The sequence below is a fragment of the Schistocerca serialis genome, chromosome 7 (assembly GCF_023864345.2).
Source record: "Schistocerca serialis cubense isolate TAMUIC-IGC-003099 chromosome 7, iqSchSeri2.2, whole genome shotgun sequence".
Classification (NCBI taxonomy): Eukaryota; Metazoa; Arthropoda; class Insecta; order Orthoptera; family Acrididae; genus Schistocerca; species Schistocerca serialis.
The window spans coordinates 508,021,841-508,048,590 of NC_064644.1; positions in this window are offsets into that span (position 1 = coordinate 508,021,841).

A 26,750-nucleotide genomic window follows, 5' to 3' on the forward strand; every position below is an offset into this window, starting at 1 on the left:
ATAATAAAACTGGAACCTTATACATCGTCTAATTCTGGCCATCACAAGAAAGTTACGTAAACATAGCGAAGATTTATTTAAGAAAGGTCAGGAGACGAAAGCTGCAACGTTTAAGCGTACTGAAGAAAAAACCGAGGATCTGCTGATAAAAAGGGAAAAACGCAAAAACTCAAAGCACAGTTTGACCACTTGGATAGCAAGGTGGATGATCAGATAGGAATCGTGAACAAGACACACAGTGACCACTTTACGAAATGCGGAGAGGCGAAAGAAGTTACCTACGGTAACGAAGAACACGCAAATTCATAAAGGTAGACAGGATCTCGAAGACCCTGGAAAAGATTGTACATCAAGAAGTAGTATTGAACATCACCGTGGAACAATTAGAAAATAATTACGAGACCGTATCAGACCGGGTAGTACCGACCGACATTAGCGAACACGCAGAGATCTAAGATCTAGCGAAATTTTTGAAGAGAAAAGAAATGATCAATTGCAGGAGCAGGGAAACGTCGTACTCGATAGTAGAAGAAAAAGAGTGTGGCCGAAATTCTACAAATAGCAGAAAAGAACAGAGAAAAGTTCACATCAAGAATTTCGTGAACTAGAGGAAAGATTGTGCCGAATTAGAGGAGAACCGCCACGTTAAGGTCTGTCAAAAATTAATTGTATGCCAACGGACACCACGTCATGTGATACAGACGAGGATGCGCTTAGGCCCAAGCTTATGACGATTCAGTAATTTCCACTGCTCCAGTACAAAGAATCATTTACGACCCAATTGATGTATAGAAGACCTTCGTCAAACGATCGGACAACTTCATCTCATAACATAAAAATTAATTCCGTGTGCAGACATTTCTGCAGAGAAGCCGCCACGAGCATCAGAGCAATCGCGAAATAGTGCAGAACGTTTGAAGAGTTTACGTGCTCCTTACTGAAAGCGTACTAGTCAAGGGAAAAACAGAAAGAAGTGATAATAGGCATAGCAATAACTGAAAATGACCTAAAACTACATTGCCGGGAAAAAATAGGTACACCATTTTAGAGGTCTCCAATTCGCTACAGATTTATTGTTGCAACAGTGCATATTGAGTACATGAAACAAGTACACTTACAAGCAGTAGCACAAGCGTATCGGCTCATGCTGAGATACCCATGTTAATATGTGGTGTAGCATCCACGGAGGGCAATGAAGGCACTGAGTCTGGCATCAAGTGGATCGTAAGGATGGCTAATACTGTCCTGGGATACGTTATGCCATGTCTGCTCGATCCTTTCATGTAATTCCCGTCCTGTCATATCCCACATGCGCTCAATTGGATTCAAGTCCGGATATCGCGCTATTCAGAGAAGTTGTTGCGTTTTTGGCAGAGCTCATTGAGTTTCACTGGTAGTGTCTGGGCGAGCACAATCCTGTTGGAACTACACATTGCCTTCCTGTTGCAAGAAAGGTAAAGGAACGGTTCTAATAACATTCTGCATGTATTGAGCTCTGGTTAGCGTCCCTCCTAGAACACCAAAGGTGAACGAGAGTTACAGCTTATCGCACCCCCAGACCATGAAGCCTGGGTTGGAGCCAGAGGACTACATTATACGAGACATCACTCACCAAGTCTACGTCGAACAAGCAAACGACCACCACTTGCTTGCAGGCAGAATTTGCTTTCATCGCTGAACACTATGGAATGTCATTCCATCTTCCAAGTGATCCTCTGACGGCACCATTCGAGCTGTGCAAGTTAACCTTGTGACATGGGTGGAAGATGGACTAGACGTTTACGTGCTCTAGTCCCACTGCTGATAATCGGTTCGTAACCGTGTTGAAGCGTCTGGACTCACAAGCCCGCTTATCTGTACCATTTACCACTGCTGCTCTCTTTACATCGGTCCCGCCAGACGTCCATGCCACGTGGACGTCCAGAACGGTGCGTGCGAGCGTGAGAGATAGTTGATATCAGTTTCGTTGTACAAGTAACAGAGAACGTCCACCTTGTGCGGAAATTCTCCGAAAGGACATCCCCGCCACTCAGAAGGCCACAATTTAACCCCTTTCAAACTCGCTGAGTTGGCTATAGGCAACACGGGTGTGTGTCCGTGCCATGATTGCCTGGTTGCTTTACACGTTGCGCCAAACGGTGCCTTCTGCCTGTGGGCACAGATGGCGCTGTGGTAGCTGTACCACTACGCTGTTGGCGGACGACGTTGAAACTATTATCAATACATCTACTGTCCCCAGGTGGCATATAGGATTGAAATCGACGTCATCTATCCAGATAAAAAAATAATGTCGTGTAACTAGGGCCTCCCGTCGGGTAGACCGTTCGACGGGTGCAAGTCTTTCGATTTGACGCCACTTCGGCTACTTGCGCGTCGATGGGGATGAAATAATGATGATGACATGACAACGCCCATTCACTGAGCGAAGAAAATCTCCGACCCAGCCGGGAATCGAACTCGGGCCCTTAGGATTGACTTTTTTTTTAAATCTCGTCTTGTTCGTTTCTGTTTGTTGTATGTGCTCGGGGCGGACGTCGCAAGACACCCATTTCAGTTCGTCGTTGATCGATTAACTCAGCTTTTTTTTATTACAGAGGGCAGCTAACCCTCTCCCCTTACACGCTGAGCTATCGTGCCGGCGACATTCCGTCGCACTGACCACTCACCTACCGGGGGCGGACAACTTTCCGGATGTACTATTTTTATTTTTTTACAGCATGGTATATTGGATCATGCCGGCCCGACCCATTGCAACATTTCAGATACACGACAGAGAGAAATAATATTTCAGATGTGCCGTATCCGCCCCCCGAACTAATACGGATTTGCATAAGCAGATTACCGAATCCGATTAAACAGTTACAGATCGCCGATAGACATCTACATGACACTAAAAGATTCAAAAAATTATTACGAGTTCTGGAGTACGGCAGGAGCGGTGAAGTCAATGCACCGGTACCCGCTGAACAAACTAGCTTCCAACCTGTGCAGCTGCAAGGAAACACTTGGAGTGAGACGGTCGCCACAGAGGCAACGGAACGGGTGGGCGACGAAAAACGACTACCGACGCTAGAGATGAACGACCGACGGGATGATAGGAGGCCTAACAGAACATATGATGATCGGAGAAACGATAGGGCACTTGACCAACGGGACATTGGTAGAAAGGAAGGAAGAGGAAACGAAGCCAACAGAGGCGCCTGGAGAAACAAGACCGGCAGGACAGGCCGAAATAATTGAAGACAGAGGGCCTGACTCGCGGCACAGCCCAAGGATTGATAAGCCGCGAAGTGAAGGACGGCACCAACTACACTCCTGGAAATTGAAATAAGAACACCGTGAATTCATTGTCCCAGGAAGGGGAAACTTTATTGACGCATTCCTGGGGTCAGATACATCACATGATCACACTGACAGAACCACAGGCACATAGACACAGGCAACAGAGCATGCACAATGTCGGCACTAGTACAGTGTATATCCACCTTTCGCAGCAATGCAGGCTGCTATTCTCTCATGGAGACGATCGTAGAGATGCTGGATGTAGTCCTGTGGAACGGCTTGCCATGCCATTTCCACCTGGCGCCTCAGTTGGACCAGCGTTCGTGCTGGACGTGCAGACCGCGTGAGACGACGCTTCATCCAGTCCCAAACATGCTCAATGGTGGACAGATCCGGAGATATTGTTGGCCAGGGTAGTTGACTTACACCTTCTAGAGCACGTTGGGTGGCACGGGATACATGTGGACGTGCTTTGTCCTGTTGGAACAGCAAGTTCCCTTGCCGGTCTAGGAATGGTAGAACGATGGGTTCGATGACGGTTTGGATGTACCGTGCACTATTCAGTGTCCCCTCGACGATCACCAGTGGTGTACGGCCAGTGTAGGAGATCGCTCCCCACACCATGATGCCGGGTGTTGGCCCTGTGTGCCTCGGTCGTATGCAGTCCTGATTGTGGCGCTCACCTGCACGGCGCCAAACACGCATACGACCATCATTGGCACCAAGGCAGAAGCGACTCTCATCGCTGAAGACGACACGTCTCCATTCGTCCCTCCATTCAAGCCTGTCGCGACACCACTGGAGGCGGGCTGCATGATGTTGGGGCGTGAGCGGAAGACGGCCTAACGGTGTGCGGGACCGTAGCCCAGCTTCATGGAGACGGTTGCGAATGGTCCTCGCCGATACCCCAGGAGCAACAGTGTCCCTAATTTGCTGGGAAGTGGCGGTGCGGTCCCCTACGGCACTGCGTAGGATCCTACGGTCTTGGCGTGCATCCGTGCGTCGCTGCGGTCCGGTCCCAGGTCGACGGGCACGTGCACCTTCCGCCGACCACTGGCGACAACATCGATGTACTGTGGAGACCTCACGCCCCACGTGTTGAGCAATTCGGCGGTACGTCCACCCGGCCTCCCGCATGCCCACTATACGCCCTCGCTCAAAGTCCGTCAACTGCACATACGGTTCACGTCCACGCTGTCGCGGCATGCTACCAGTGTTAAAGACTGCGATGGAGCTCCGTATGCCACGGCAAACTGGCTGACACTGACAGCGGCGGTGCACAAATGCTGCGCAGCTAGCGCCATTCGACGGCCAACACCGCGGTTCCTGGTGTGTCCGCTGTGCCGTGCGTGTGATCATTGCTTGTACAGCCCTCCCGCAGTGTCCGGAGCAAGTATGATGGGTCTGACACACCGGTGTCAATGTGTTCTTTTTTCCATTTCCAGGAGTGTATACACTATTGGCCATTAAAATTGCTACACCACGAAGATGACGTACTACATACGTGAAATTTAACCGACAGGAAGAAGATGCTGTGATATGCAAATTATTAGCTTTTCAGAGCATTCACACAAGGTTGGCGCCAGTGGTGACACGTACAACGTGCGGAGATGCTGAAAGTTTCCAACCGATTTCTCATACACAAACAGCAGTTGGCCGGCGTTGCCTGGTGAAACGTTGTTGTGATGCCTCGTGTAGGGAGGAGAAATGCGTACCATCACGTTTCCGACTTTGATAAAGGTCGGATTGTAGCCTATCGCGATTGAGGTTTATCGTATCGCGACATTGCTGCTCGCGTTGGTCGAGATCCAACGACTGTTACCAGAATATGGAATCGGTGGGTTCAGGAGGGTAATACGGAACGCTGTGCTGGATCCCAACGGCCTCGTTTCACTAGCAGTCGAGATGACAGGCATCTTATCCGCATGGCTGTAACGGATCGCGCAGCCACGTCTCGATCCCTGAGTCAACAGATGGGGACGTTTGCAAGACAACAACCATCTGTACGAACAGTTTGACGACGTTTGCAGCAGCATGGACTATCAGCTCGGAGACCATGGCTGCGGTTACACTTGACGCTGCATCACAGACAGGAGCGCCTGAGAAGGTGTATTCAACGACGAACCTGGGTGGACGAATGGCAAAACGTAATTTTTTCGGATGAATCCAGGTTCTGCTTACAGCATCATGATGGTCGCATCCGTGTTTGGCGACATCGTGGTGAACGCACATTGCAAGCGTGTATTCGTCATCCCCATACTGGCTTATTACCCGGCGTTACGGTATGGGGTGCCATTGGTTACACGTCTCGGTCACCTCTTATTCGCGCTGACGGCACTTTGAACAGTGGACGTTATATTTCAGATGTGTTACGACCCGTGGCTCTACCCTTAATTCGATCCCTGCCAAACCCTACATGTCAGCAGGATAATGCACGACCGCATGTTGCAGGTCTTGTACGGGCCTTTCTGGATACAGAAAATGTTCGACTGCTGCCCTGGTCAGCACATTCTTTAGATCTCTCACCAATTGGAAACGTCTGGTCAGTGGTGGCCGAGCAACTGGCTCGTCACAATACGGCAGTCACTACTCTTGATGAACTGTGCTATCGTGTTGAAGCTGAATGGGCAGCTGTACCTGTACATGCCATCCAAGCTATGTTTGACTCAATGCCCAGGCGTATCAAGGCCGTTATTACGGCCAGAGGTGGTTGTTCTGGGTACTGATTTCTCAGAATCTATGCGCCCAAATTGCGTGAAAATGTAATCACATGTCAGTTCTAGTATAATATATATCTCCAATGAATACCCGTTTATCATCTGTATTTCTTCTTGGTGTAGCAATTTTAATCGCCAGTACTGTAGATTTTGCGGATATCAGGAAGTTATTATTAGCTGAGACAGGAGAAGAAAAGTAGAAGTTTCATGATTTCCTCAGCCTTAGTGAAATGTGTGAATGAAATCATTTCGTTTTAAGCTGTTAAACGGTTATTTATTGGGACTCCAGTTTCGACACGTGGTCATTTTCCAGTTTTCTGTGATGTTGTAAACCATTCAGTAATACAAAGCTGTTACATGTTGTGTAATAGCAATTGAGAATTTGTCTGCTGTTCCGTATACCGTACAGGTTAGGAAACTGATGATATGCAGATTTCGGGACTCTTCTAGAGGTGATGTAATTGCAGTTGGCACGGGTGATAGGAAGGGAATCAAGAACTGTCGGTGGATTTGCAGGTCTAACGTAGTGCATATAAACTAAAAAGAAACTCACTCTTATCCCACTTCCACACCAACTGAATTCCACGAGAAATGAAATGAATTTAAATTAGAAGAATGAACATGAAACCAGTAAGTAATGAAATTTAAACGATTTAGCCCAACTTCGTGATAACTTTTAATTTACGAGATGAGCATTTTGGGTTTATAAAAGGTAATTCTGAAACAAGAAACGTAAATGTAAGTGAAATGAAGCAGTTTATTTTATTAAAGAGTAACTTAAAAGCAAGACACAAGGATTTCTCTGAGCCGGCTGCGGTGGCCGAGCGGTTCTTGGCGCTACAGTCTGGAGCTGCGCGACCGCTACCGTCGCAGGTTCGAATCCTACGTCGTGCATGGATGTATGTGATGTCCTTAGGTTAGTTAGGTTTAAGTAGTTCTAAGTTCTAGGGAACTGATGACCTCAGAAGTTACGTCCCATAGTGCTCAGAGGCACTTGAACCATTTTTTTGATTTCTCTGAGTAAATTCTTTGAATTTGTGTAGTTTCATTTTGTTGTACAGAAATCTTGTAAGAAAGAAACAGGGAATTCAACGAGATAGTTCTATAAAGAATTTGAAACACAGAAATTGGTATGCGAGCTGTACACTGTTGGATGACATTAATAACATATAATTGTCCTGTATAAGTCGTGTAACCAATTAATACTGAGCTTTCCGTGGTTGCACCAGCCACTCGAGGGCCAGAAAACACGAGAGAACTCGCAGAGGAAGTAATTCACTGGATGGGCTTTGGAGAACACGGAAATGGAGGACACATGGTTCGGGAGTGGACCAGGCAGGATCCGGTGGCATGTATCCGCCGCCATGTTAACGACGGTTTGGTATAGGGCGCAATAGACCACCATCAAGCCATGGTCTGCCTACAACCGCTTTTGCTGCCACTGGAGGACGGGATGCAGCTGAAACAAGCACGTGCTGCATGCTGGCCATGTCACTCGCTGACACTACGCGCTTTGACAACCGGCACACCACCTAGCCTGCATATTGCGTCTAAAATCTATGTACGAGTAATTGTTACTTGCAATAGGATAAAAATGGAAGTCCGTGCTATTAGGAAGGAAGGAAGGAAACATTTGGAAACAAGTTGGATGATATGGTCAGTGAACTGTATGCCAGGATGGGCAGGCACTCCACTATGCTTCCTAGAAAGAAAACCGATGTAAGGCGCTCATACAATGGCTAAGAGCCGGGAGGGGGCTGCGGGGCCATAGGCCGAACTCGCGACAGGGGGGGCTTCCTGTAGCAACCACTTGAGAAAACGTTTTATGAGAGGGAGTGAGGAATGACCTTAGCAGAAAACGCTTTTGACTGCTGCACGTAGACAAAACCTTTGTGACAGACACCTGAGGTTGCTGTCGAGCAAATGAAAAGGAAGCCCCTAGTCTTTGAAAACTGTGGGACGCCGGTAAATGCTTAGCTCCTGCACTCCTTCAGAAGGAAAACGCCTCCTGCATTCTGCACATTAAGTCCTTTTTATTAAACGTGTGCACACAGACTTGTTTTGTCTTGCTTAAATGCATCTTCTTTGAGTTACTGAAATATTACACCATGTTTTAGTTTGCATAAAACACTATAATGCAAGATAATTGGGCGAGACCATATCTAATCGGCAAGTTGTTAGGATATTAAAGGCTAAACTGCCACTGGACATCATGAACAAGTTGTTGCTTGTGCCTGAAAACGACATTGATCTTTAACATCCGCGCTGGGCTCATTTCACCTCATGCAAGAGGAGTAGTTACAACATTAACATTACGGCACTGTCCTCTCGGCCACACACTTGTGATACACCCTTAGTAGGACAAGACAGACTCGTGTAAATTATCTCACGCCCCTGTGTCCACCTCCCATGCAAAATCCACAACAGACAGATCGCGGTACACTGATCCCACATGAAAAAAGGTGAAATGACAAACGATATTATCCATGTTATTATGGTAATAGTAAGTGGCACTAGACCACCCAAAAACAACTACAACAACTATAGGTGAAAGTTACTGTGGGGAAATCAGAACCACCTGCCCATGCATGATATTACGTTACAAAATCCAACAGTTGAAACTGATTGGTGGCCTCAGAACCTGCTGCAAACGTCACTGAAGTGGTGAAAGTGTCACAACCCAATAATACAAGGTCAACCAACTGGCCACATTACACCCTCAAATGTTGACCTTGGTGTGGATTGAGGGTAAAAAAGATAATAGTGTAAATCTATTATGCTATAACGATGCTGAGGACATCATACAACAACTACGTTTAGACTATTTAAATGCCATGTTCACAGTGAAGTGATTCTACACACCACAGTACATTCTGTAGTTGAAAAGATATCCATCATGTTTGTAATGAACATGGATTATAAGGTGAGTATTCCATTGTCCCGTTTGTTCAATAATATTAACGAAGTCACAAAAGTACCCACATATATTATAAAAAGCTGTAAACGTTTCAGAGCTATTGACAACATATACATTCAGGAGTAGATTAAGATAGAAAATGGAAAGGCATAATATCTGTTCTTAGTTACAAATGGACTTGTAGTAGAATGCATTGGTTTCCTCAGAAAGAAATGTACAATAATTGTGTACTCGCCAAGTAAATGTAAACTGCAGAAAACTGTAGCAGATTTAATAAAGACAAAATTAGAGATTGGTAAATAATACTAGGGATTAAAGGTAAAGTTACTTAAGTCAAGAACAACATGCATCAGAAGCAGACCCTCATATTGTGGCCAGATTGAAAATATTGAATGGAAGTTCGCCCAAATGAGATATATTGTCACAACATGTTTCCCAGGAACCAAGAGGGTAACTGTCACAAATGAGATGCTTGACTGGGAATAACTGAGCCCTCAATGTCACCTTATTGTAGTGCACTCTTATCTGTGGAGAAAGATGATGGAAGTGTTCATTCTGTTTTGGAAGTGAGGGCAATTAATAAAATAATTTTTCCAGTAAGAACTTGACATGTAAACTTGAATAGTTTCATAGAATTAAATATGTCACTAGCTTAGTTTTGAGAACTTTTTATTAGCTCATGCATCTCTGTAAGGTATCTAGAAAATATACTGCCTTTTTATTCAGAGGATATAGTTACCGATACTGGATGCTACCGTTTGGTTTAAATGTGAATTCACGGATGTTTATTACTGCATTAGATAATGTACTACGCCCAAAACTGTGAGACCCAGCTGCATTATACAGTGATGTATTAATAGCCAGCAACACCTCAGTAGAACATGCAGATTTTAGAAACAACGCTACATAAATTCTCAGAGCGAGGGGCTAGTGGAATCCTGAATATGTCGAAATTTGTAAGGGACTGCATTAAGTTTTTTGAACACATAAATTGGTCTACAGGTGTCACACCAGATATGAACAGAATTAATTAAATAAAGTATTTTCTTTATCTTAGTATGAAAAATCAGCTATAACAGTGTATCGGCTTGTGTTCATTTTTTCGAAATTTTGTGCGTACTCAGCTTTCAAATAGCACCATTCTATTAAGTTTATGCAAGAAAAATGCACTGTGGGTGTGGACCAGTGACCGCGAAAAAATATTTATGTAACAAAGAATGCCATTGTTAACTCTGACGTTTTGCACCACGCAAACAAGACTCTTGCCTAGTGTTACCCTCAGAGATGTGTACACTGATCAACAAAAATATTCTGACGACCTACCTAATAGCCAGTATGTGCACCTTCTGGCACGGATAACAGTCGTGACGCGTAGTGCCATGAAAGCAATAAGGTTTTGGTAGTCCGCTGGAAGGCGTTGGCATTACGTATGCACACACGTCACCTAATTCTCCTAAAATTCCGGGGACTGGGCGATGAGCTTTGACGCCAAGTTCAGTCAAGTTGCAGATCTGTTCGAAATGTTCAGATCTGGCGAGTAGGGGGGCCATTACATGAATATGAACTCGCGCCTTTGTTCCTCGAACCAGTCGATCTCACTCTGGTTTTGTGACAAGGCGCATTATCTTGTTGAAAAGTGTCATTGCTGGCGGGAAACTTGATCGTCATGCAGGGGTGTACGTGGTTTGTAACTAATGTACGATACTCCTTGTCCGTCATGGTGCCTTGCACGATCTCCACTGCACCCATGGATGCGCACATGAATGTTCTCCAGAGCATAATGAAGCCGCCGCCAGCTTGTCTCCGTCATGCAGTACAGGTGCTAAGGAGCAATTCCGTATAAGACGTCTGAATCGTGCCGTCTCTTCGCCATGAGAAAAAAGGTACCGGAATTCATCAGACCATCCAACGCTCTGCCATAGCACCAAAGTCCAGAGAGCCCTGTGTTACCATTGGCGCAAAAATGCGTTGTCGGCTGACGAGTCCCACCATTAGGAGTGTTGTATGCACTGCGTGTTCAGACACAGTTTCACTCGGCCCAGCACTAAAATCTGATGTTAGTAAATCCACAGTTCGTCATATGTCCTGTTTCACCAGTATGCTCAGCTACGACGTCCGAAATCTGTAATGAGGGTTGCCCGCCTGATCCCACGACGTATGGACGGGGTTTCATCATGGTTTCGCCAAGTGTTGAAGATACTCACCACAGCACCCGTCGAATATCCACCAAGTCATGCAGTTTCCGAAACGCACGAGCCGAGCCTCTGGTCATCATAATATCAATGTTCAAATGTGTGTGAAATATTGTGGAACTCAACTGCTAAGGTCATCCTAAGCTTACACACTACTTGACCTAAATTATCCTAAGGACAAACAAACCCATGCCCGAGAGAGGACTCGAACCTCCACCGGGACCAGCCGCACAGTCCATGACTGCAGCGCCGTAGACCGCTCGGCTAATCCAGCGCGGCCATCATAATCTGTCCTCGTTCAAATTCAGATAGATTGCGATCCTTTGTCATGATACAGATGGACAGCACGCTCACTGGTACCACATCCACCGTACGTGTGGCAGACTAGCAGTCATTCCCCGCCAGGTGACGCTGCTATCGTCTCGAGGGATTTATATCGATAGTAGGTCGGTGGTCGTGTTCTGGCTGATCAGTGCAGTTGAATGGCTCTTCCAACATTATTAACAAAGTGGTCTTAGCAGTTCGAGGAGGCATTTTAGTAAACAATCATCTAGTACACTAGTCATGGGAGAGCGTTATGCACATGTGCAGATTGCGGTAGTATCACGTACACAAGTTAAAAAAGGACTGTGCATTTTCGGATGTGTCGTTTGTACTCAGGTGTTTCATATTAAAATATTTCCGACATGATTATGTCCGCACGACGGAAGTTAACAGACTTAAACGTGGAATGTTAGTTGAGCTAGACACATGGGACATTGTTTCGGATATCGTTAAGGAATTCAATATTCCGAGATCCACAGTGTCAAGCGTGTGTCGAAAATACCAAATTTCAGGTATTACCTCTCACAGCGGAGAACGCAGTGGCCGACAGCCTTCACTTATAGACAGAGTGCAGTGGCGTTTGCATAGAGCTTTCAGTGCTAATAGACAAGCAGAAGTGGGTGAAATAACCGCAGAAATCAATGTGAGACGATCGCCGAACGTATCCATTAGGACAGTTCCCCAAAATACGGTGTTGAGTGGTACTTAAGTAAATAAATTAGTGAAATCAAAGTGAAGTATAAATTTGAATATAAATGAAAAACTTGGTTTAGTTTAGAGAGTAACATACTGGCAAACAGCGGACAGAACAGAAGAGACAATGACCATGAAGTCAGCAAGTTCCACATAAGCGGGCGCTGTCGATTCAGCCGTCAGGGCATCGCCCGAACGGCTCACGAGTTTCTCAGTTGTCGCATGTGAGCAAAGGCCCTCGCCTACATCCCAAGAGCCAATGACCGACGTTAAGAAGATTCTTCGAGAAGCTTTTCAACGTGACAGAAGAGGCAATGGCCGTGAAGTCGTTCACCTCCAGTGAACTGAAGTGAATAAATACGCGAGACGCGGTGGGCCCGACAGACGGGGCGGAGACGAAGACGAGAGACGAAGAAGGAAGAAGAGAAGAGTAGCAGTTGTTTTCAGTCAGTTTCGGTGCTGAAGACCGTCATGCAAGAAGAGACTACATCATGCACAGACGCACCAAGTCCGCCGCTGTAATGGAATAGCAAGCAGCAGTCTCGGCGCCAGAAGACAGAAGTTAAAAGGTATTTGAAATCTGGTTTTTACATACCCGGGTGACTCGTGAGGACGGGAAGGAGACGGCCTCACATCAGCAGTCACCTGTGAGCTGGGATGAAGACCTGACAGCCGAAGACTGGCAAGCGGGAGTCCGTGGTTCAAGTCCGCGACACTGGCCTTCCCCCGCCGCGCCGCTCCGCTGGCCGACGCACAACACACGCGGCCGCTTAGAGAAGAGAAACACTGGGACGCCACACCCAGGGTATCATCCGATGCACGACTTCGGTCGCAATAATTAAACCGGCCACCTCGCGCTGCGCGTCTCCAGTCAGCTGGGCGAGACGGCTCACATGCGACAACTGAGAAACACGTGAGCCGTTCGGGCGATGCCCTGACGGCTGAATCGACAGCGCCCGCTTATGTGGAACTTGCTGACTTCATGGTCATTGTCTCTTCTGTTCTGTCCGCTGTTTGCCAGTATGTAACTCGCTAAACTAAACCAAGTTTTTCATTTATATTCTAATTTATACTTCACTTTGATTTCACTAGTTTATTTACTTAAGTACCACTCAACAACGGCGCTAATGGGCGTTGGCAGCGGACAACCGACGCGACTGCCTTTGCTAACAGCTAGACATGGCCTGCAGCGCCTCTCCCGGGCTCGTCATTATATCGGTTTGACCCTAGACGACTGGTCACATTACGCCCGAATGCAGTTGGTAAGACTTGATGGTATGGTTCGAGTGTGGCTCAGGCCACATAAAAACATGGACCCAAGCTGTTAAGAAGGCACTGAGCAAGCTGGTGTTTACAGGGAATGGACTGGGGCCTCTGCTACAACTTATTCGACCATTGACAGAAGTGGTTATGTTCGGATACCTGCAGACAATTTCCAGCCAATCACCGATGGTGCTTTGATAGGTATCAAAGTGCAATGTCACTGAGCCACAACTGTTAGGAATTGATTGGAAGAAAATTCTGGACATTTCGAGGGAATGATCTGGTCACCCAGATAGCCCGACACAAATTCCAACTAATATTTAAATAACAGAGTCGAGAGGTCAGTTCGTGCACAACATCCTGCACTTTCACAGTTCTGGACAGCTGAAGCGGCAGCATGATTCAGTATTTTGGAAGGGGCCTCCGACGTGAGTCCATTCCACGTCGAGATGCTGCCGTACGCAAAGCAAACGTAGATCCCATACGATGTTAAGACGTATCCCATGCCTTTTTTCAGGTCAGTGTATACTTTTGTAAAAGTTGTTTGTATTTTTATTCATTCTCCCAATGTGAAGATGATGGGAGTGTATATGGCTTACTGATTAAGAGCTGCGATGAACTGATAAGAAGCCCGCATCTCCTGGTCGTGCGGTAGCGTTCTCGCTTCCCACGCCCGGGTTCCCGGGTTCGATTCTCGGCGGGGTCAGGGATTTTCTCTGCCTCGTGATGGCTGGGTGTTGTGTGATGTCCTTAGGTTAGTTAGGTTTAAGTAGTTCTAAGTTCTAGGGGACTGATGACCATAGATGTTAAGTCCCATAGTGCTCAGAGCCATTTTGAACTGATAAGAAGCGGATTTTTTTTCTGATTTTCTGCTGTTAATGTCTCTTGCACAGCAAATTTTTCGTTGTGGTCCATTGGGCAGAGTAGGTCTGTAGTCGGACAGGTTACTTTGTCTTACCATGAATGTGGTTTACTAGTTGATGAGGAGCTGATTTCCTGGCGTGTATGGTGTCCCCTGTGAATGGGGTAGCATTTACATAAGGCAAGGTATTCACACTATTAAGAGTGTAGGGTTAAGCACACACGATGCATGGCTGAACATTGCTTAGAAAACGGGTATAAAAGACTATGTGAAAAGACGAGAATATTGGATCATCCATCACAATACTGAAATTCTGTTATAAAGGAAGCGTCCGAAATTACAGCAACAATTTTGACAGGGTACACACTATGTAGGTCGTGGTGGCTGGCTCTGGATATCGTGCAGAAAGGAAAGTTGGATGCTTGTGCATTCTAGGGAGACAAGATGAACTGTTTAAAACGCGGCGCTGGCTCTTCACGCCGCCTGACATCATTCGTTACTATGGCGGGCAGGAGCTACTACGGGCTGTGCTTGTCACTAGAGGCCTCTCTGGAAGGTTACTGGCAGTGATGTCACACCTACATAAAGGGATCACAGTGCCAATATCGACAGTCAGTGCTTATAATCCCAGATGGCGATGGCAGAAACCGCTGTTTTGTTCAGACTGATAGTGCTTGTAAACGGAAATTTTTTTTATTAACACTACCCCATCTATATCTCACATAGATACTGCCTAACAGCGTGTAGCACCCATGAGGCAATGTAGCATAATTAATAATACATATACTCGCCTCTGGCGAATGCATAAATCATTAGAACTGCAATTCTCTGCATCATGTAGAGTAGCCACCTGAGTGCATTGGAGCTCTTTTGTGTTGCGTGATGTTCACGCCTCTGCCGAATGCATAAATCATTAGAACTGCAATTCTCTGCAGCATGTAGAGTAGCCACCTAAGTACATTGGAGCTCTTTTGTGTTGCGTGATGTTACCAGACCTCTTAGGCTATATCTGGGGCTTGGACAGTATCCGATGTTGGATGATAACTGTGGACATGGAGATTACGTGCACTCTTGTGAAACAACAGAACAAGCATCGTCTAATATCCTGGGGATACTATCTATGGGGAAGGGGGATGTGACAGTCGTCCGATGTTGCACTGAACAGGAACGTGAGTGCAGGTGTACTGGTCGCTCCAGCAAACGAAGTGAGACAACCACGAGGGAGTTCACACATAATGTGCACCAGGCACATTGTAACTGCTTCACATCAGAAACTGTCATCCAAGAGCAGCATTTGAGTCCCTGGTGCATTCTGTGTCGTCCCCTACTATTGGTCAGTGATCAGCAACAGGTGGAGTAGCAAGTTAGCGCACCATGCGTAGGCTGCCATTAACACCCTACATAGTCACTGCATATGGAGCTTTGCAATGACTGATCCGTATTTCATCCCATCTATAATGTCGTGAATCTGTTTTGTTACCATGTTATATTCATAAGTATCTATATTGGTTCACTTACAAGTGTTTCCTTTGCCACAACCCTTTCTTACCTAAACCCTATCAGTCTGAAATGGATTATCTTACACAACCATTACTGAAAAGATCTACATTAAAACCTCGATCTGTCAGTTCACTGGAATTATCTGGAAGGAAGTACCGAAAAGTAAGGCCTTCGAATTTCTTAATTTGAAAATTCAGAAAGATTCTTAAATACAAAACCCCGAAATCTAGAGTTGGGCCTCTGCAGTTAACAACCATAGTTGTAAATCGGAGCTTGGTCCACCCAAGGTTAACTACCTCCGGAAGTCAATCATGGAAAGGTCTTTTAGGAAAAAATGTCCACCATCCTGTCTAAGAATGCAGGAAAAGGCTACATCGGATTCGGTCGGTAGCCACCTAGAAGGCATCAATGAGTCGGAGCACTGACAATCACCCATGCTTATGCCAGTTCATAAGAACAGGATCAAACAAGACCAGATCAACTACATTGCAACTCATAATATTAATTCTTTACTTAAAGCAGGAAAACTAAGGAATTTGATGGATGAATTAGACAAACAGAAAATTTTAGCAGCAGGACTCCAGGAAATGATAAATACTACAGAAGAACCATTCGAATGACAAGGCTACAGAATTTACAATGGGAAACTTGGAATGTGGGTTATGAAAGAATGTCCCCAATTTGGAACTGGATTTATAGACCATGTGAAAACAATAGATTCGATTCTCGATTTTCAAGCCATCTCCCATAGAATTCAAAATTTGAGTTTAAAAACATCCAACAAAATTTATACCATGATTAACGTCCATCCTCTACTAATGAAAAGAATTTTCTAACAAAGACTAGGAAAGAAGTGGAAAAGTTTTGGAATCTCCTTGACCAAACAATAAACCAAGTAAATTAATTTCACACCACTAAAAAAGAAACCAAAATGCAACAAACGAAAGAGGAACTTCGATCCCCAGCAATTAATTAGGAATGATAAATACAGAGAAGTCACACAAAACATAAAACTGACATAATTTAGAAGAACTGGTTCAAATTCTCTGGCAACAAGCAGAAAATTTAGCGCCATGGCACCCACGTAAAGGACATGTCTGCTGGAACTCACAAAGTGACAAAATTCATGACGAATTTTGAACAGGAGAAGATGCAGCCAACCTCAAAAATAGCTGGGAAAAGTTCACACAAATTATCAGGCAAACCAAGAAACAATCACATAAAGATCTAATCGACTCAACAGTAGAAAATTACCATAAAACTAACTCCACAGACGTTTACAAAATATTTGGAAGACAAATACAAAATTTGCCCCTCCTAAGTGAATGCTGAAAAGGGAAGATGGAAAAATGGCACATCATGACAAGGAGAATTCCTAAATCATGGCAAAAGCGTCTAGTAAACTTTTGAATTGTGATGAACCTCAGGAACTTTTAGCAATTAATACAGACCCACCCATCTGTAGTCACCGTGCCATCAAGGAATATCGCATTGATTATTCCATGACTGGACACTTCACATCACACAATCACCCATCGAGCGTAAAAATACATCTCGATGGCGAAACGCGGATTCTCAGTTCCCCAAATGCGCCAGTTTTGCTTGATGACAAACCCATCCAAATGAAAGGGGGTTCGTCGATAAACCAAATCGTGCAGCGCATACTAATTTCCATCATGGTGCACAGCCAACCATGCATTTTGAACATCCTAACGCGAACTGTTCAGAAGTTGTGATGATTTTATTTCATATAGTCTAATAATTGTCACTCTGTATGTAGACACGAAGAATAAAGGTGAAGAGGTAATAATGTTCTTTCATTTAAATAGCTTAAAGAGTAGTCAGAGAAAGAATTTGGAGGCGTTACTTCTGACCACGCCCTCGTATTTATTTAATTACTGTGACAAGTATATTATTCCTAATGTATTTATTGTTTAGTTCAAACGTTATTCAAACTCTACTTGTGATTTTCACAAGTCTCTTAGTACAGTAGACTAGTATGTGTAACTTGAAGATGTTTTGTTCGATAAACCGGTAATTTTAGACCAAATTTCTAAAACCTCTAATTTCAGTCTCCAGTTCGAGTGTTTTTACAAGTAGATGAACATGACAACTCACAACTCACAAGTCTTGTAGACCATGTTTTTCGCAGCTTATCGAATTGAATTCATTCACGTCGATTTAATTTTCCCTCTTTTCCTCCAGGTTAGGAAAATACCCTGCTGCTAGGTTTCAATAGCCCTGTTTTTAGAACTAAGGTACTGCCAATCTCAATCGTAAGCATGTCTTAGCTGCGAATTGAATCGTTTGTTTGGATTAATCCCGGATTTTAAATACAATAGAAGTCATGAGAAGTTCAATGTTTACAGGAGTTTCATGTCTCTGTTTCTCGCTGTCTCAGACTAAACATATATTCAATCTAACAATGATATGATTTCCGTGAGTGCTCACTGTAAGACGTAGCTACATACAGTCTTGATTAATGTTTGAGACTTACAATAAGTAAGGAATCGACCGTAAATATTTACATACATCCATGTCACATCGACCCAACATCACTTAAATCATAGGATGGCAGAGTTCACTGTAACATTAAGTTTTTAATTTATAAAATATCTTCATGAAGTAAATATAGGTGATGGATCATATTAATAGATATTACACTATTAAACATCACTTTATTGGGGTATTTTGTTACCAGCTATTTAACAAGAGGTTACTGCTATCGTTTTTAGTTTCTTCAAAGTTTTATTACAATCCAACATTTTCATTTCAGTTTATTGCATTTTTTAAAAATGGACATTTCCCAAGAGTTATGTATTAAAGACCGGACCCAGGTGGCATGTATTTTAATCTATAGTAGTTGTTTCAGTTGGTTAGGCGTATAACGAAGTGGACGCTAATCTCTGTCAAAGTGTGACTGATTTCATTCCTAGAATTTCTACTACAAAGGCTTCGTGGATAATGGTTGTTTGCATATTGTCCTCCAAATTTTGAACTGATTTAACTGATGTTCTTCAATTACTTCCAATTTTCAAGCAGCATTTTGTACTCATGGTACCTACTACACTAAATGTCCTGAATAATCTATTCTACATGTTCCACTATACCTGTGTAGTTCATCCCCGTATAGCTCTGTGAGATGCACATTATTACACTACTGTAACGGCACAGAGTAATAAGGGTTGCAACTTTAAAAATTTTTAACGGAGTTCAACCACCGCCGGCCGTGGTGGCCGAGCGGTTCTAGGCGCTTCAGTCCGGAACCGGGTGACTGCTACGGTCGCAGGTTCGAATCCTGCCTCAGGCATGGATATGTGTGATGTCTTTAGGTTAGTTAGGTTTAAGTACTTCTAAGTTCTAGGAGACTGATGACCTCAGATGTTAAGTCCCATAGTGCTCAATGCCATTTGAACCATTTTTCAACCACCTTGATGTAAGATAGGCTGGTTACGCCACTGTTAGTGCAGTGATGCAAGACAGAGGGGCAGCAAAGACTGCAAAATAACACGCAAACTCGTTCTCGCAGCGGAATGTCGCAAGAAGCAATGGCCACGGGTAGGGAAGTCATAGATCAATTTAACTAGCTGCTAAGAGAGAATAAAAGCGAGGATAGCAGAATAATGAGGGCACATTCAGTCATCGCTAGTAAAAGGCACGTCACAGTACGGAGAGCTCTTTTAAATACCGGAGCCTCAGCTCCAAGTAGAGAGAACGGTTCGGATCAATGGGAACGATGGAGTCCGTATCGACGACATTCCGTTCCATGACCATGTCGCTTTAGTAAGTCATGCCTCAGATCAAACAGCGCAGTACCAACCAGTCGTGGAGTGGCGCAGAGCTGAACTCCACTGACGAACTTCATGCTGTGTCACACCAACCACTACTTACGGGAGAGCTGGTGCACCACCAGCAGCAGTGCAGTACCGGGTGCTGTACTCACTGAGTTTGGGACGGAATACGACGATCAGGTCGGCAGTACTTGGTTCAACGCCTGCCGCCTACACCACATCGCTGACGGGGTGGTCCTGCTGTACCCGGCTCGGCTAAGCATCCGTATCGACGCAAGAGGAACGATGTCTCGCTAGGATGCAAGCGTAAGGACCGGCGCAGTGTCGTACAGCGAGAGTCTGTCCGTGACCAGGGCAGGAGGCAACTACGGCCACCAGCGCACCACCATTCGTAAAGTTGTCACAGTAAACGATTCACTGAATAATCATGTTTTCTTAGCGCCACTAGCGCTTACAGACGATTCCTAATATCGTACAGAGGCGTCATCCACTCGGTTCCTCTGTGAATTGGTGCAAAAGTGTCGGCTCGGCTATTTTCATCTGGAGGTTGGGCTTCGGAGGTGATCGTCCTCAGCGCTTGCACTAGATCACTGTAGCGATAATCCAGACTTCGCAACAGCAACTGTAACGGGGTGAGCATCATAGAAACACTTTTCCTGTTCTGGTGGCTATGTCACGGGTTTATTTTATGGAAGACATATGTTGTCATTATTTTAGTAACACACTACTGGCCATTAAAATTGCTACACTAAGAAGAAATGCAGATGGTAAACGGGTATTCATTGGACAAATATATTATACTATAACTGACATGTGATTACATTACAGTTTGGGTGCATAGATCCTGAGAAATCTGTACCCAGAACAACCACCTCTGGCCGTAATAACGGCCTTGATACGCCTGGTCATTGAGTCAAGCAGAGCTTGGATGGGGTGTACGAGTATAGCTGCCCCTGCAGCTTCAACACGATACCACAGGTCATCAAGAGTAGTGACTGGCGTATCGTGACGAGCCAGTTGCTCGGCCACCATTGACCAGATGTTTTCAATTGGTAAGAGATCTGGTGAATGTGCTGGCCAGGGCAGCAGTCGAACATTTTCTGTATCCTGAAAGGCCCGTACAGGAGCTGCAACATTCGGTCGGGCATTATCCTCTGATTAGTTAGGTTTAAGTAGTTGTAAGTTCTAGGGGACTGATGACCATAGATGTTAAGTCCCATAGTGTTCAGAGCCATTATCCTGCTGAAATGTAGGGTTTCGCAGGGATCGAATGAAGGGTAGAGCCACGGGTCGTATCTGAAATGTAACGTCCACTGATCAAAGTGCCGCCAATGCGAACAAGAAGTGACCGAGACGTGTAACCAATGGTACCCCCTACCATCACGCCGGGTGATACGCCAGTATGGCAATGACGAATACACGCTTCCAATGTGCGTTCACCGCGATGTCGCCAAACACGGATGCGACCATCATGGTGCTGAAAACAGAACCTCGATTCGTCCGAAAAATTGACGTTTTGCCATTCGTGCATCCAGGCGCTCCTGTCTGTGATGCAGCGTCGAGGGTAACCGCAGCCATGGTCTCCGAGCTGATAGTCCATGTTGCTGCAAGCGTCGTCGAACTGTTCGTGCAGATGGTTGTTGTCTTGCAAACGTCCCCACCTGTTGACTCAGGGATCGAGACGTGGCTGCACGATCTGTTACAGCCATGCGGGTAAGATGCCTGTCATCTCGACTGTTAGTGATACGAGGCCGTTGGGATCCAGCACGGCGTTCCGTATTACCCTCCTGAACCCACCGATCCCATATTCGGCTAACAGTCATTGGATCTCGACCAACGCGAGCAGCAATGTCGCGATACGATAAACCGCAATAGCGATAGGCTGCAATCCGGCCTTTATCAAAGTCGGAAACGTAATGGTACGCATTTCCCCTCCTTGCACGAGGCATCACAACAACGTTTCACCAGACAACGCCGGCCAACTGCTGTTTGTGTACGAGAAATCGATTGGAAACTTTCCTCATATCAGCACGTTCTAGGTGTCGCCACCAGCGCCAACCTTGTGTGAATGCTCTGAAAAGCTTATCATTTGCATATCACAGCATCTTCTTCCTGTCGGTTAAATTTCACATCATCTTCGTGGTGTAGCAATTTTAATGGCCAGTAGTGTATGTTTATGTGGGATGGAGGAAATAGTAATTCTACGTATGGTATTTGTAAGTAGTTTTCATTAGCACGTGTCAAGCTGGTTTAAGCCATATGATTTGTTTTGTCAGTGACTGGATCACTTGTATGTGTTAGCGTTAAGGTGTGCAAGGAATTTGGTCTAGTGTGGTTAAAGGGTAGGGTGCACAGTAATTCATTGTCACTCACGTATTATAGCATTAAGTTTTGTTGTCTGCTCCGGACTACTCTCGCACGTTCCTGTTACATATTGTGGCTAAGAAGATAGTAGTAAATTTCACAAGAATGCCAGACTCAAGATCGGTTTCTGTCAGTGAGGCAATAGACAAATTAACAGATCAAGTATCATATTTGCTAGAATAAAATGCACAGCAGAGAGGGCGTCATGATGAATTAATGGCACAATTAGAGACTTTGCTAGCTGCACAAAATTCACAGCCAGTTTCGGATGAAACAAAATCTTCAGTAGGGCTTTGTCACTTTGCAGTATGTTCTTCTGTAGCTCACTTGATTACACCTTTCTCTGGGAAGAAAACTTCAGATGTCACGGTATTTATTAGCGATGTCTTGGCTACAGCGAGAATGTGTAATTGGTGACGTGAGGTTATGTTATGGAAGGCTAATGTACGAGTTGAGGGTGAAGCGAAGACGAACATCATGAGAGATTTGGTAAAGCAACTTCATTTAAGCAATTAGCTGAAGGTTTGCGGCAGAGGTACCGTAAACAGAATAGTGCCACGTTCTTTAGAGAACAATTGAGTGAGTTAACTCAGAAAGCAAATGAAACAGTAGAAAGTTATTCGAACCGAATACGTAGGGTGAACGCTCAGACACATGTGAAACGCCTGGTTAAATCCGCATGACAGAACGGGTAGTTAGAATTGTGGAAAGGGGCCAAAAATGAGCGGCTGTCAGTTACACTCGAACACATACAACTTTATTTAGTTGCCCAATCATTACAGCGCAAATTCCGAGCCTAACTATCGACTGAATATATCACACAATTTTATGACTTTAGGGCTCAACCCCTTTACTTTTTAAAACGGCTGAAGGCCCATGATTTAAAACAAAAATACATCAAATTTTTACAAGGCAGAAAGCCCAAGGCTTTATCTTTGATTATTTTTTTTTAAAATGAGGCTGAAGGCCCAAACAATCTAAGATTTAACAAGTATGGAACTTAAATTTTGAGACGGCTGAAGGCTCATTATTTAAAACCCAACTAAAAGCACACGAATTCAAACCATCGGCTATGAGCCATTAAAAGACACAATCAAACACAAATAAGAAAAGGCAGTACAGCCAGCGAAGCTCAGAAGTTTCCGGGGGTCGGCCGCCACTTAAAATATTAACGTTCGCTTAGGGGAGACAGGTAGTCGGCCCAACTATATCCGATCCGCCGGCAACCTTACCACACTGGATTCGCATTCGGGAGGACGACGGTCCAATCCCGCGTCCGGCCATCCTGATTTAGGTTTTCCGTGATTTCGCTAAATCGCTCCAGCCAAATGCCGGGATGGTTCCTTTGAAAGGGTAAGGCCGACGTCCTTCCCATCCTTCCCTAATCCGATGAGACCGATGACCTCGCTGTTTGGCCTCTTCCCCCCAAAGCAACCCAACCCCCGGCAACCCAACCAAGAGACAGTCAACGGACCCACTGACAACTTGCTTTCCACATGACCAGTACACAGGGAAATCCAAAGCCAAAAGGTAAAAGGCGTAGCCGCCCACAACCAAGTGTGCATAAGCTGTCAAAACTTCACACACGTGTTGGACAGAGACAACACGGTGAGGAAAGGACACTGCTTGAATTTCACGTCAGCGGCCAAGGCAGGTAACCGGAACTCTAACGGCCACAAGGCAGAAAATTCCGCTGGTACACTAGGACTTCAAAAAATCAAATTACAGTTAACTTTCGCCAACTCGAACACTCGCTGTTGTTCACGGGAATACTCCCAACAGCCAACCATGAATACCAACAGCACATTGTGAACAGACTGGCTTCGGTAATTAAATCACCAGCCAACTTTGATGTTGTGCGTCGGTGAGCCACGAACCTCGTAGCAATCGGAACAGCTCCCACACACTTAGACACTGCCTAGAGACCGCCAGCGGTCCCAGCCCACTGCGCCGTGGGGAGATTTCCTGGTTGATCAATGCCGCTCCCCGACTGAACTTCTGCCACGTCCTAAGTCAAACACTGACAGGTCCGAACTGCACTGCTAGTGCCTCCCACATCACTGGCAGATCCGAACTAACTCCGAACACACGACAACCGGGAAGTAATAGCAGTCAGAAAAGATAATACACCAGGGCTTATATCGATAAGCGCCTCTGCTGCCGCTCACGGACAGGCAAGGCGCCGACTCAGTGACACCAATAATTGAAATAAACATAACGAGGTGGTAGTACAGTAAATACGGGATGTCAAATGAGATATGGCACGAACACGAGCAGCCTCCGAATGTGTTACCCTGTGCGAACCTGAGAACATAACTTCAGAAGTGCTGATGAGGAGAATTCCTGCGGAGTTTTCATGACGAGTTAAGATGGGAGATCCGGATGATTTAGCTGCAGCATTGCGTATTGCCACGCATTTGCAGGCAGTAGATAGTGCGACGCGAGGACGCACAGAGAAACGGTTGTTTGTTACAGCGAAAACTTGCTATCGTTGTGGAAACAAGGGACATGTCAGAGCACAAGGCAACGAGGTACAACGCTACGGGTGTTGCCATTTTGGCCAATAAGCGATAATGTAGGAGTAGAAAGCGGAATTGCGGAAGCAAACGGCAGGACATGTTAAACCGCACTGGGAAAGTTTTGTCCGTCCTAAAGCATTCCCAGTAAATCAGAATAGTGTAGAATTTAAGGCAGAGACGGATTGTTGTTTCATGGGCATTATAACTATTAAGAAGTAAAAATGGTTCAAATGGCTCTGAGCACTATGGGACTTAACATCTCTGGTCATCAGTCCCCCTAGAACTTAGAACTACTTAAACCTAACTAATCTAAGGACATCACACACATCCATGCCCGAGGCAGGATTCCAACCTGCGACCGTAGCAGTCGCGCGATTCCTATTAAGAAGTATAAGTTTCTGGATAAACTAAAAGAACCAGAAGTTGTACAGAGATTCAGGGAGAGCATAAGGGAACAATTGACAGGAATGGGGGAAATAAATACAGTAGAAGAAGAATGGGTAGCTTTGAGGGATGAAGTAGTGAAGGCAGCAGTGGATCAAGTAGGTAAAAAGACGAGGGATAGTAGAAATCCTTGGGTAACAGAAGAAATATTGAATTTAATTGATGAAAGGAGAAAATATAAAAATGCAGTAAGTGAAACAGGCAAAAAGGAATACAAACGTCTCAAAAATGAGATCGACAGGAAGTGCAAAATGGCTAAGCAGGGATGGCTAGAGGACAAATGTAAGGATGTAGAGGCCTATCTCACTAGGGTTAAGATAGATACCGCCTACAGGAAAATTAAAGAGACCTTTGGAGATAAGAGAACGACTTGTATGAATATCAAGAGCTCAGATGGAAACCCAATTCTAAGCAAAGAAGGGAAAGCAGAAAGGTGGAAGGAGTATATAGAGGGTCTATACAAGGGCGATGTACTTGAGGACAATATTATGGAAATGGAAGAGGATGTAGATGAACATGAAATGGGAGATATGATACTGCGTGAAGAGTTTGACAGAGCACTAAAAGACCTGAGTCGAAACAAGGCCCCCGGAGTAGACAATATTCCATTGGAACTACTGACGGCCGTGGGAGAGCCAGTCCTGACAAAACTCTACCATCTGGTGAGCAAGATGTATGAAACAGGCGAAATACCCACAGACTTCAAGAAGAATATAATAATTCCAATCCCAAAGAAAGCAGGTGTTGACAGATGTGAAAATTACCGAACTATCAGCTTAATAAGTCACAGCTGCAAAATACTAACACGAATTCTTTACAGACGAATGGAAAAACTAGTAGAAGCCAACCTCGGGGAAGATCAGTTTGGATTCCGTAGAAACACTGGAAGACGTGAGGCAATACTGACCTTACGACTTATCTTAGAAGAAAGATTAAGGAAAGGCAAACCTACGTTTCTAGCATTTGTAGACTTAGAGAAAGCTTTTGACAATGTTGACTGGAATACTCTCTTTCAAATTCTAAAGGTGGCAGGGGTAAAATACAGGGAGCGAAAGGCTATTTACAATTTGTACAGAAACCAGATGGCAGTTATAAGAGTCGAGGGACATGAAAGGGAAGCAGTGGTTGGGAAGGGAGTAAGACAGGGTTGTAGCCTCTCCCCGATGTTGTTCAATCTGTATATTGAGCAAGCGGTAAAGGAAACAAAAGAAAAATTCGGAGTAGGTATTAAAATTCATGGAGTAGAAATAAAAACTTTGAGGTTCGCCGATGACATTGTAATTCTGTCAGAGACAGCAAAGGACTTGGAAGAGCAGTTGAATGGAATGGACAGTGTCTTGAAAGGAGGATATAAGATGAACATCAACAAAAGCAAAACAAGGATAATGGAATGTAGTCGAATTAAGTCGGGTGATGCTGAGGGGATTAGATTAGGAAATGAGGCACTTAAAGTAGTAAAGGAGTTTCGCTATTTGGGGAGCAAAATAACTGATGATGGTCGAAGTAGAGAGGATATAAAATGTAGGCTGGCAATGGCAAGGAAAACGTTTCTGAAGAAGAGAAATTTGTTAACATCCAGTATTGATTTAAGTGTCAGGAAGTCATTTGTGAAAGTATTCGTATGGAGTGTAGCCATGTATGGAAGTGAAACATGGACGATAAGTAGTTTGGACAAGAAGAGAATAGAAGCTTTCGAAATGTGGTGCTACAGAAGAATGCTGAAGATTAGATGGGTAGATCACATAACTAATGAGGAAGTATTGAATAGGATTGGGGAGAAGAGAAGTTTGTGGCACAACTTGACCAGAAGAAGGGATCGGTTGGTAGGACATGTTCTGAGGCATCAAGGGATCACCAATTTAGTATTGGAGGGGAGCGTGGA